The sequence below is a fragment of the Octopus bimaculoides genome, chromosome 28, assembly GCF_001194135.2.
Source record: "Octopus bimaculoides isolate UCB-OBI-ISO-001 chromosome 28, ASM119413v2, whole genome shotgun sequence".
NCBI classification, from domain to species: domain Eukaryota; kingdom Metazoa; phylum Mollusca; class Cephalopoda; order Octopoda; family Octopodidae; genus Octopus; species Octopus bimaculoides.
Window position 1 is genome coordinate 11990257 of NC_069008.1, and position 12358 is coordinate 12002614.

Below are 12358 nucleotides of genomic sequence, written 5' to 3' on the forward strand. Positions count from 1 at the left end.
AAAAAAAAAAAAAATAATAATAATAATGAGCATGCTTTTGATTAAGCTGTCATGCCTTTGAAAAGCCTGTGCTACTCAAAACATTGCAAATGACCCATTGCCTCATTACCATTAGCTTGCCAAAGCATGCTCAACGTCTCTGTAGCAGATTTCCCAAATTTAATGCAAAATTTCATGTTGACTCATTGTTCCAACTTCCTGTCCACGATAAAATTGCAGACAACAGCATACACAAATTTCACAACTTGTGAAGTAAACACAGCAATGTCACTTGGTCACATTACTTCACGAAGGTCATCGCTAGCTCTCACTGTGCATGCAACTGTGTGCCGCCACCTGTTGGTGTGCTACAAAACTACTCCAGGAACTTTTTGATGCCACCTTACATAATAAGTCTACATATGGATCTCCCATTTGTTATATTTCTGTTCAATCTCCAACAGCTGCCCTACATTGCACTACCTTCTCATCTATTACTTACCCTTTCTCTTAACAAAGGGGACTACATCAGATCTGGTAGTATTAGATACATGCTATCTTCACTCCTCATCTCCCAAGTCACTGCCTCTCTCACTTTCTCTCTCTCAATACCCCTCAGATTCATTACTGTCCATTACTACCTAACAGCTCATGGAAGACATTGCGAAAACATAGATATAAAGTAAATATATTTTCAGTAAACTGCCTAGAAATCAAGAGGTAAAATTTTGACACAGCTATTTTACACATATCGAAACATCGCCCTCCAGCCTTTTTGTTTTTTTCAAGTGTTTTAGAATTTCCCATATGAAATGCCGCAAAAAATAAACAAAAACAAAAAACAAACAATTCAATTTCATTCGTGAGTTATTCCGAATGTCCGCCAAAATGAGCATTATAGCTTACTTGCAATGATATATAAAACCGTGTTCGGTGTGAAATATCGTTGTTTACATCATCTGTCTTTCCAATATCTCAAATGCCAATTTATTTTCTTGTGTGAATCAACAGGCACTAAAAATATGACAACAGAAATTTTAAAAAATAGACTTGAAACGTAAACGACGAAATGCATTTACGTAGTGTTTATATACCGACAGAAGAATAAATATGCATGATTTCTAAAACAAATTTCGCTTAAAATATAGAAAAACACACACATTTTTAAATGTACAAAAATTCTGAAAATTTCTAAATCAGTTATATCTCATAGACTTTGCGCCGGAAGGTACTATACAAATGAGGGAGCCTCAGACAAGCTATGATTCTAAATATTTCTTAAAAAAAGAATGAGACTTTGATCTGGTTGTGAATGTGTTCGAAGAACAAATGAAGTAACATTCTTATTTTGAATGTGTTACTTAAAAGGAAGATATATATGAAGAACGAGAAGACTACAACATCCGGATTCTTATTCCGTTTCGTTTCTCCCGGGCATCCTTTTATAATTTCTGTTGACAAACTTTATAGTCTGTAAAGCATTGCAAGAAATTGCCTCACAACACACCAAGACTGGAGATAGGGAAACAAGAATTGATGGAGAAATACAAGTAAGTCTTTAACCCAGTACTGACAAAGTAAGAACAGATTTCATTGACTGATTGTATAAGATAACTAGTATTAAATATGAAGCCTTTCACTATATTTACCTAAGTATAATGACGAAAGGATCTTGCTCATGATGTGAGTAAATTGTACAGCTATCTAAAGTGGGACTGTAGAATTACTTAGATATTAAATAATTTAGATACCATCTGCGTTAAAAGTTATACGTGTGTTGGTGTTAACATTTCCAGTGAGTGAAACATTTAAAAGATAATAGAAAGTAAATATTACAGTGCGGAAGGAAAAAAAAAAGATATTAAAGACCAGTATTATTTTCATTTTACCTGAATACAACTTCAGACATGTTTCTGTATTTTAATCTTTTTCTCTTCACCGAGATGTACTCGATTGTTAAGAAACGCGAAAAGTTTTATCTATTTTCATAAAAACTAACTTATACCAACCTTTCTAATCTAACTGTTATATCGACATCACTTTCTTCATCTCAAAACTAATGGAAATGGTTGTAAACAACTCCGTTGTTTATCATCCGCAGTCTTGTCTCCTTTCTATGACCAACACTACAGCTTCTGTACAACCGGATCTACCGCAGAATTCTGTTATAGCCTTGTGGTCTTCCGTCATTCCATTAAGTCTGGATCGAGAAGTCCATGGCTTTTATATTTAGAAACAAGTGAAATAGATCCGTATATCATCAGAAATTTCTAGTGCGAGACACATATTCCATTTAGTTAGTTTGGGACTTATTTCTTTCCAACTAGTACTATCATAACTAGGTAATTACAAACGTCAATCTGTGATTCAGAATCGCAAATTAGCAAAATACTTATTAATTATACATGGCTTTTACTTACTACTGAAGTAACTTGTATTTTGGATGTTAACTTTTATCAGCGATTAAAACTGGGTTACTGACTGCTAAGTATCTTGGTTATAGACAGATAAATAAATAGGCAATACACTAATAGTTTTACAGCAATCAGATACATTTTCATATGACATATTTCAGGTGAAATTAGAGGGGGAAGTAGAAGCATTTTCTGGGAGGTGGAGAACAATGACCCATTTTCTTAGATAAAACTTTCTAAAAAAAAAAAATAATAAATGAATAAAAATAAAACAATGCAAAAGGAAACCAATGAGGAATGTCAGGAATTCCCCTTCTCTACTTGACTTAACAATGTGCCAAGTTATTGATAAGTTTGTGTTACTGCATATTAAGAGGCTGGGGGTCAAGAGGTCACAGTAAACAGTAACAACTTAGAATAAATTACAGTCAATGTTACCTTTACCAAAATTTTTAGCTGATGCTCTTTAACCCTTTAGTAATCACATGGATAACACTGGTGGCATGGAGAGGGGAGGCCGGTATGCATGGGCGACTGCTGGTCTTCCATAAACAACCTTGCCCGGACTTGTGTCTTGGGAGGATAACTTTCTAGGTGCAATCCCAGGGTCAGTTCATGACCGAAGGGGGTCTCGGCATGCATTATAAAAACACACTATTAAATGTACTAACATTCTGAAAATTTCTAAATCAGTTATATCTCGTAAACTTTGTGTCGAAAGGTACTTTATAAATGGGGGAGCCTCAGACAGGCTATGATTCTATATATGTTTTGAAAGAGAAATGAGGTTTTGATCTGGTTGTGAATGTGTTCGAAGAACAAATGAAGTAACATTCTTACTTTGAATATGTTTCTTAAAAGAGAGATGCATATGACGAACAAGGATACTACATACAACATCCGGATTCTTATTCCGTTTCGTTTCTCCCGGGCGTCCTTTTATAATTTCTGTTGACAAACTTTATATTCTGTAAATCATTGCAAGAGGAGATTGCCTCACAACAACCCAAGACTGGCGATAGGTAAACAGGGATTGGGTAATCTTCAAGTTTAGGGGGATAAAAAAATAAATAAAAATATTCAAGAGAAGTAACTGAACGTCTTACCAGTATTCTCCGTACATCTCTGTTTATAAATAAATCACACACGTGATTTTATTGACGTTAGGGTTAGGGTGTGATTTATTTATAAACAGCTAGAAGAAAACGGATAATACTGGTAAGTCGTTCAGTTATTTCCCTTGAATATTTTTATTTATCTTTTTTATCCCCCTAAACTTGAAGATTACCCAGGAATTGATGAAGAAATACAAGTCTTTAAAGTGGCAAAGTAAGAACAGATTTCATTGACTGATTTTATAATATAACTAGTATTAATTACCTAGCCTTTCACTATATTTACTAAGGTATAATGATGAAGGAATCTTGCTTATGATGTAAGTAAATTGTACATTTATTTAAAGTGGAACAGTAAAATTGTTTATGTATTAAATAGTTTAGATACCATCTACATTAAAATCCTTTCGTTGCCGTATTTATTTTGAGATGCTCTGTGTTTCTTTCAATTAATTTTAAATATAACAAAGAGTTTAGTAAAATAACTTAGTTATCATTTAGGTAATGTTAGGAACATAAATTGTGACTAAGGTTTGGTGGAAGATTTTAATTCAGAAAATTTTGAAAACAAGACATTTGAACCTGAGGTGGTTTCTGCCAGGTTGGTATTGAAAAGGTTAAAAATCATACGTGTGTTAGTGTTAACATTTCTTATGAGTGAAACATTTTAGAAGTTAACAGAGAGTAAATATTACGGTGCAGAAGAAAAAAAGATGTTAAAGACAAGTATTATTTTCATTTTTGCCCCACAATAAACTAATACATGCATTATCTTGTAGCTTTGAGGTTTTTATGGGGTAACTGTTAATTCTTAGAATGATATTGTAGAGTTGGTATGAGGGGCCACATTCCAACCAGTTTGAACATAAAACAGGTGGAATATTTTGGCCAGATATGGCTGGTTTAAAGGCTAATGAGTTAAGGTGTAGGACTGTTTCTCAAGCATTTTTTTTTCAACATACATAAGCACAAGCATGGCTGTGTGGTAAGAAGCTTGCTTCCCAACCACATGGTTCCAGATTCAGTCCCACTTCATGGCATCTTCAGCAAATGTCTTCTTCTACAGCTTTGAGCTGACTAAAGCTTTGTGAGCAGAAACTGAAAGAAGCCCATTGTGTGTGTGTGTGTATATATATATATATATATTACGGAGATGTACTTGCATAGCAAGTGACCTGATCTGAGATCGTGTGCTGGAACGAAAACAATTGCAGCGTGGAAGGTGTTTATAAGCCATTTAAAATAACACACAAAAGCTGTCAGATTCACTTCAGCATTTAAATTTAATTTGTCAAAATATTTTCGTCGCTTTGAGACCGCGACCTGTTCACTGACAAAAAGCACAATTTCATCCTTCAACTGTTCACATAAATGTTTACATTTACAGTTTTTTTTTTTTTTTTTTTTTCTATATTGAAATGTGAAATTTTTACCTGTTGTATTTCTATTTTTTAAGTGTCTTCTGTATCTTACACTGTTGTTTCTCTTTTCAGATTATCAAATGGTGCTGGTCTTGAATTGTTTACCTCAAGTACATCATCTGTTCTGTATGGATTATGAATTAAAAAATAATGGGAAATGTTATACAGACGTGATGTGAACATGTTTATATACATCAATGATGAATTGCTATAGTGAAATATTCCTTTTGAACTAGGATAAATAGCAATATCTTACGTTTTCATTATCTGGAATTTCCCCATAATTTTGCATTTTAAGAGTTTCTGGCATATAAAGATATCAGTAAATGTTACAATTGAAGAAAATAGAGAATATTTTTTTTTTAGTAATAAAGTATTATTTTGTAAGGAATAAGTTCTAAAAATGCAAACAAAAAGATATCCATATATTTGTGTTGAGAAAAGTAAAATAGTAGAAAATGACGAATGTGAGAAACTTCAAGAATTGATGTTTACCTGATGAGATGTTGGAAGAAATAAGGAAGTCATCATTCCACTGTGATGTCTGTAAAATGTCATTCTCTCTAGAATCAAACCTCATTAAGCACAAACGTATTCGTACAGAAAGGAAACCACATCATTGTGATATCTGTGGTAAATCATTCTCTCAAAAAAGTAAACTAGCTACTCACAAACGTATTCATACAGGTGAGAAACCATATCACTGTGATATCTGTGGTAAGTCATTCTCTCAGAATGGATACTTAGCTACACATAAGCTTGTGCACACAGGAGAAAAACTATATCATTGTGATGTCTGTGGTAAATCTTTTTCTCATGGAAGTAACTTAACTAATCACAAACGTATCCACACAGGCGAGAAACCATATCATTGTGATTTATGTGGTAAATCATTTGCTGAAAATGGAACCTTAACTAGACACAAACGTATTCATACTGGAGAAAAGCCTTATCGTTGTGATATCTGTGGTAAATCATTCTCTCGTAAATGTGAAGTAAATATACACATACGCATTCATACAGGAGAAAAACCATATCGCTGTGATATATGTGGTAAATCATTCTCTAAAAATGAAAATGTAACTATACATAAGCGTATTCATACAGGAGAGAAACCATATTGCTGTGATATCTGTGGTAAATCATTCTCTCAAAAGGAAAACTTAACTACTCACAAGCGTGTTCATACAGGAGAGAAACCATATCAGTGTGATGTTTGTGGTAAATCATTCTCTGAAATTGGTCATGTCACAAGACACAAACGAATTCATACTGGAGAGAAGCCATTTCACTGTGATACCTGTGGTAAGTCATTCTCTGAAAATGGAGTTTTAACTAAACACAAACGTATTCATACTGGAGAGAAACCATTTCACTGTGATATCTGTGGTAAATCATTCTCTGAAGCTGGCTATGTAACAAGGCATAGACGTATTCATACAGGAGAGAAGCCATATCAGTGTGATATTTGTGGCAAATCATTCTCTCTAACTCATAACTTAGCTAAACACAAACATATTCACACAAGATAAAAACCATATCAACGTAACACATCTGTGGTAAATCATTCTCTGAACCTGGTCATGTAACAAAACACAAACGTATTCACACAGGAGAGAAGCCATATCAATGTGATGTTTGTGACAAATCTTTCTCTGAAACTAGTCATGTAATAGGACACAAACGTATTCATACGGGAGAGAAGCCATACAAGTGTGATATATGTGGTAAATCATTCTCTCTAAACAGTAATTTAACAAGGCACAAACATATTCACTCAAGAGAAACCATATCATCCTGATATCTGTGGTAAATCATTCTATCAAAAGAGTGATTTAATTACATACAAATATGTTCATACAGGAGAAGAGGCATGTCACTGTGATATTTGTGGTAAGTCATTCTCTTGAAAGCTTGGAGTGCCTCTGCACAAATGTATCCATACAGGAAAGAATTCATATCACTGATATATATTATAAATCAAACTCAAAAACACTAATTTGACTAAACATGTAGCTGTTCATTCACTATTAAAATTCATTACATTTTAAAACCATTTCACCTGCTAAACCAGGGGTTAGCCTTGTGGATGTCACTCATAACAGTAATTGTACTCCTTATTAAACCTTTTTAAGGCAGTGTTTTACTGCCAGTTGCATTTCCTGATTGTAACCCTTTTAATCACTTATTGTTGTATGCATGGATACAACAAGCTGACAGAATCGTTAGCACACTGGGCAAAATGCTTCGTGGCATTTCATCTGTCCTTACTTTCTAAGTTCAAATTTCACCCAGGTTCACCTTGCCTTTCATCCTTTTGGGGTCACTAAAATGAGTACCAGTCTAGTATTGGGGTCGATGTAATTGACTATCCTCATTCCCCAAATTTCAGGCCTTGTGCTTATAGTAGAAAGGATTATATGCTATTCCTTAACTAAAACCAAGCTACACACAGTTTCTCAAAGTTCTTTGTATGAAAAGATATCTTGTATAACCATAAATGTATTGATTTAGCAAGAAGACATACCAAAGTGACAACAGCCTGTCAATACTATATTATATAAAACCACAACTGAATCTACAATGCATTATAGTCATTCATATATATTCAGTCTAACATAACACTGTGCAACAAAAAAGATCTATTGTCTGCTACTCAGACAAATGGTGCTGTACTAAACTAAATTGAGTATGCTGATTCCGAATCTGAACTCAGAATTGCTGTAGCATGTCAGGATTTTGAGTTATGCACCGAATTATATATCAATACTATATTTGAATCGGGAATAGTTTAGTTCAAGGTAGATAATTATTATTATAGTATATTAGTACTGTATATAGTATTATAATATAACTAGCTGATGTACCTGGTAATTCCCAGAAAAGCAAGGTTTATCCTTTAGTTCCGTTCTCATAATTGTTTTGCCAATCCAATAACAACAATACAAAGTATGTAGCCCATGAAACAGTGTGCATTTACAGAGAATACCGAACTATCTTATATAGGACCTTGTTGTTAGGAAATCCGAATAAGTTATGAATCCCCAAATCATGAAGTCAGTTACATAATAACATGAAATTAGTGATCCGATAGTAAGAATTCAAATAAAGTACCCCTGAAAAGGGCTCTAATGCATTCCCATAGTATATAGAACTTAGGAAGAAATACCAATAAGGTATGTATACCAAAATTGTGAAGCATGTTACATAATAACAGGCTAATCAGATATGAGATAACAACAATTCAAAGTAAATAACTTGTGTGTTCCCAGAGAATATATCCCTTAGGGGCGCTACTGTTGAAATACATTTACAATGAATACAGAAACAGACTGACTTTTGGTTTTACAGTAGACGTACAAATAAATTTGCATATAGATTTAAAAATAAAATCGCATGTAGATTATCAATACATTTACAACACTTACAAATATTGCAGTTAAATAATAAATACCTGATGATTTGGTGAATCTTATTAAGTTTGCAGAGCTTCTTGATAAACAGTTTTGGTCGATTAGGATTGCCGACACATGAGCATCCCACATAAAGTTGGCCATGGGAGAAAACTGGTTCCACAAGGTTCAAACCTACCACATCCAAGGACTGTCCCTGGGCCTTGTTAATGCTCATTGCAAGGTCATTTTCAACAGGAATTGCAGGCACTTGTACTGGAAAGCATATCCAAGGGAATAAATTGAATTCTAGGAATGAATACGGGCTCACCGCTTGCTTTACCAGTCAAAATTATTGTCCCCAAGACTTAGCATCATCTTTCTTATAAGTCGTGTGCCATAACAAAGCTTCGGTGGATCAAGGTTTCGAAGCAGCATAACTGTTGCTCTAATCTTGAGGTTCATGTTGTGAGGTGGGAGGCAGGGTATTGTTAGACTATTCAAAAATTCAACTGGATAATTCACAGCTTCATCAATGTCGAGTACAGTGTCAATAGAATTGTAGATGTGACACTCACCTGGCAACTGTTCCAGAAGTTTTATGTTCAAATCATCAGCTGTCACATTCTTTGGAACTAAAATGGCATGGGCTTTCAGCCAGTTGTGGTTTGTATACTGATTCCTTAAGTTAGGAAACACCTTATTCATTAGTTCCTTTAAATCAGATACCATGTGTCCAAAAGGCAAGCTTACCCGGCCATCCTTCTTGCCAACCAAAGTGCCATTACCGATGTCCAACAGTTGCTTTGAAAAGGTTCTGTCAGCATCATCACCACTGAGCTGCAGTTTCATGTTGGTTGTGAATCTCTGCTTTTGCACATTGCTCCATAGGTAGGATGACTTTATGCTGACGTTTACCTCATCAGCTCTTGTCCTCTTTGGAACCACAGGAAGGATTTGTCTAAAGTCTCCTGCAAGCAAGACTTGGATGTTAAAGGAAAATATATTGGTTATATATGTGGACCCCTTGTAGGGGCCCTAGCTATCCAATTATAGATTTTTATTAAACTTCAATGAGCCTAGTAACAAACTGGATGTTACTTGAACATTTTTGCAAAGTTTCATGAAAATTTGTTAATGGGTGTAGACGGCAACTTGACATAAACAGACAACTTGTGTTTATAAATGTATGTAGATGGTACACAGTATATTTATGTTAAGGGAATACTCACCTTATTTTTGATTTGCTCAGCTCAGAAATGTTTGAGACACTTGCTCTTGCACTTATGCGTCATGCTGGTCTCCTGTTGTAGGAACCAGCAGTAGTCACCCAACGTGTGGATTGAACCGGCTTTGATACCTTGTTTCCTTCTCAGATATGTCCTGGTGGAGCCTCTCACCATATTCATCACTAAGAGCACCAAGTTTCGTTGGAAAAAAAATTGAGATGAGAATGCAAGAAGTGCATTTTAAGGGACATCCATCATCCCACTCTTTCATATGCTGTTTATTAAATCAGCATAGTTTTCAACTTTATGATTTCCAAGAAAGTTCTGTACAACTAATACAAATGAATCCCATGCCGTCAGCTTAACTGGATTCAGTTTACCTCTGAATTTGCTATCAGGTATCAATTTTCTAATCTCGGGTCCAACGAAAATGCTTGCTTCAGTTTTGCGTCACTTTCCTCTGCACCAAATTTTATTTTTAAGTACTGGAAGTATAGTTATAATCTTGTGCATGCACACAACTCAAAATCCTGACGTACTAGAACAATTCTTTGATTTAGGCTAAAACATGCTTTTACAATAATAAGAGTAGAAATCAATATTATTAAATAATATCAATTTCAACCAGTGGTCAGCATACGTAAAAAACGTCCAAGGACTGTGAATTATATTTAAATATAAACAAGAGAAGAGTCCACTAAGTGGATTCCTTGTTTGCTAAAAAGAGACGTCAAACCGTCCTACCATGAAATCTGTGTTCTCAAATTAGCATATGTTTACTCCAGTAGCAAAATCTTTGTTGACCAGTGTATTAGAAGCAGTGAGAAAACGTACTATCGATGATTTCACACTGGAATCATCAATAGAATGTTTTCTCACTGGGTAAATAACTGAAAAACAAAACATTCTTCTGTATTGGGGATAACATCACTGTACAGTTATATAAATAAATATGCAAAACATTAAAAGAAAATATTCTACTTTAGGATATATTCATGATCTTATATGTATTTTTATTATATATCTTATGTAAATTGTGGTTTAAATTTTATGATGTATATCTCATCAATGAAATGATTCTTATGTTGATTTAGATTTATATAACATTCTCATTTCTTTTATTTATATAATGATCCCTTCATGCCTTTATCATTAAGCTAAATGTTAATTTACAAGTGTTAAGGTAAACTTAGTATTAAGTGGGATGTATAATTTGTGAATCATCATCTTCATTGATGTTTAAATGTCCATTCTCTTAGTATGGGTTGGACATGCCTGTGATACAAAATATCCTTTGTCATCTCATCTATATGTCCCAGAATCCAGAAGTTTGGTTTCACTACACCTTGTGAATGTTCTTAGTAAACTTGGAATTGAAACATTTAAATAAAGCTGGTTTATTCTTACATTATTCTTCTATCATTTTACATATACAACAATTAACTAAAACTTAAGGCTGACACCATAAACTGTAGAATTCACAAACTTGATTATATAAATAAAGTTTCATATTTTTTTATAAACTGATCTTCATTAACAGTTTATTTGAAGTTATATCATCTGTTTCCATTGTTTGATACTAAACACTGGATATTAGGTGTTATTGTGCAGTGAGTAAAGGATAAACAATAGGATTACTTTCTTTTAGCATTCAGATTACTCTGTCAAATGTAATCTTATTTATAGTAAAGATTGTTTGCCAACATAACATGGCAGTCCTGGTTTAGGATGAATGTTGCTGTAATTTAGCCCCAGGAGTGACATTGTCTCCAGCTGGCAATACAACACAATCTGTGTCCTTATATTTTCAAACAAGGGAATATAGCATCACCACCCAGCTCAAAACAATATCTGTGTATTGCAATTTCTGGGTTATTTTGCTTCATCAGCACAGAATAATTGTTTGGCTAGAGGTGGCACTGCCAAATTGCCATTTGAAATATATAGTTTTCAAAGCAGAAAAATATAAGGACACAGATCGTGTTGTATAGCCAGCTGGAGACGATATCTCCTGGGGCTAAATTACAGCAACATTCATCATAAAGAAGGACTGCCATGTTATGTTGGCAAACAATCTTTACTACAAAGTACTGTTGCTGAATATCTCACATTGTGAGATTTAAAAATAGTAATTTTTGTAATCTTATTTATTCTCGTTGTTTTTGAATTAATCATGCATAATCTCATAGCTTTGAGATTTTGATAATGTGATTCTTTACTCTTTGCATGGCATTGTAGGATAGATGTAAGAGGCCAGATCTGGTCAGTTTGAAAGTAAAGCAGGAAGAATATTTGATCCAGACATGGCCAGTTTAAATCATGATGATGAAGGTTATCAAGTGAATGTGATGCAGCCAGCTGGTTAAATGTAGCCAAGTGAGAATCAGTCTAACAAAAATATATTTCTCAACTTCTCGAAATGTTGAAGTGTGATACATAATGCTGCTTGAAAAATTACATTTTTGATTCTTAATTATGATCTCCAGAACAAATAACATGGTATCACACCAACTGTTTGTATGGCATTGCAATTCTTATAAAGACCTTCGAACATTGGGCCTCACCGAGGCGATGACTTCTGACCGAGACCTTTGGAAATATGCTGTACGTGAGAAGACCCGGCAAGCCAAGTGAGACTTAAATCCAAGGCCCCTGCAAGGGTTGTAGCCAGTCCACTTATGCGTACCTTTCCTTCATTGGACACTAAACTCTGCTTGCGAAGACCTGTTGAGGCAAGTGAAATTGAAATCGAACTAAATTTGGCGACTGGCACCCATGCCAACGTTGTCTCCTTCATTGGACACGAAA

General features: G+C 34.4%; 1 protein-coding gene across 4 annotated transcripts in view; it reads right to left on the reverse strand.

The window, feature by feature from the left end:
* The window catches only part of LOC128251114 (zinc finger protein 239-like), a 7562-nt gene extending 3998 nt beyond the window's left edge, over positions 1 to 3564 (reverse strand). The window contains exon 1 of one of the 4 annotated variants that reach the window (XM_052977521.1): positions 3234 to 3564. The gene's annotated coding sequence lies outside the window, so the exon portion shown is untranslated. Of the gene's footprint in view, positions 1 to 885; positions 994 to 1868; positions 2394 to 3233 lie in introns of those variants that run through there. The other 3 variants (XM_052977520.1, XM_052977522.1, XM_052977519.1) reach the window with 3 other exon arrangements.
* Positions 3565 to 12358: the final 8794 nt, after the last annotated feature.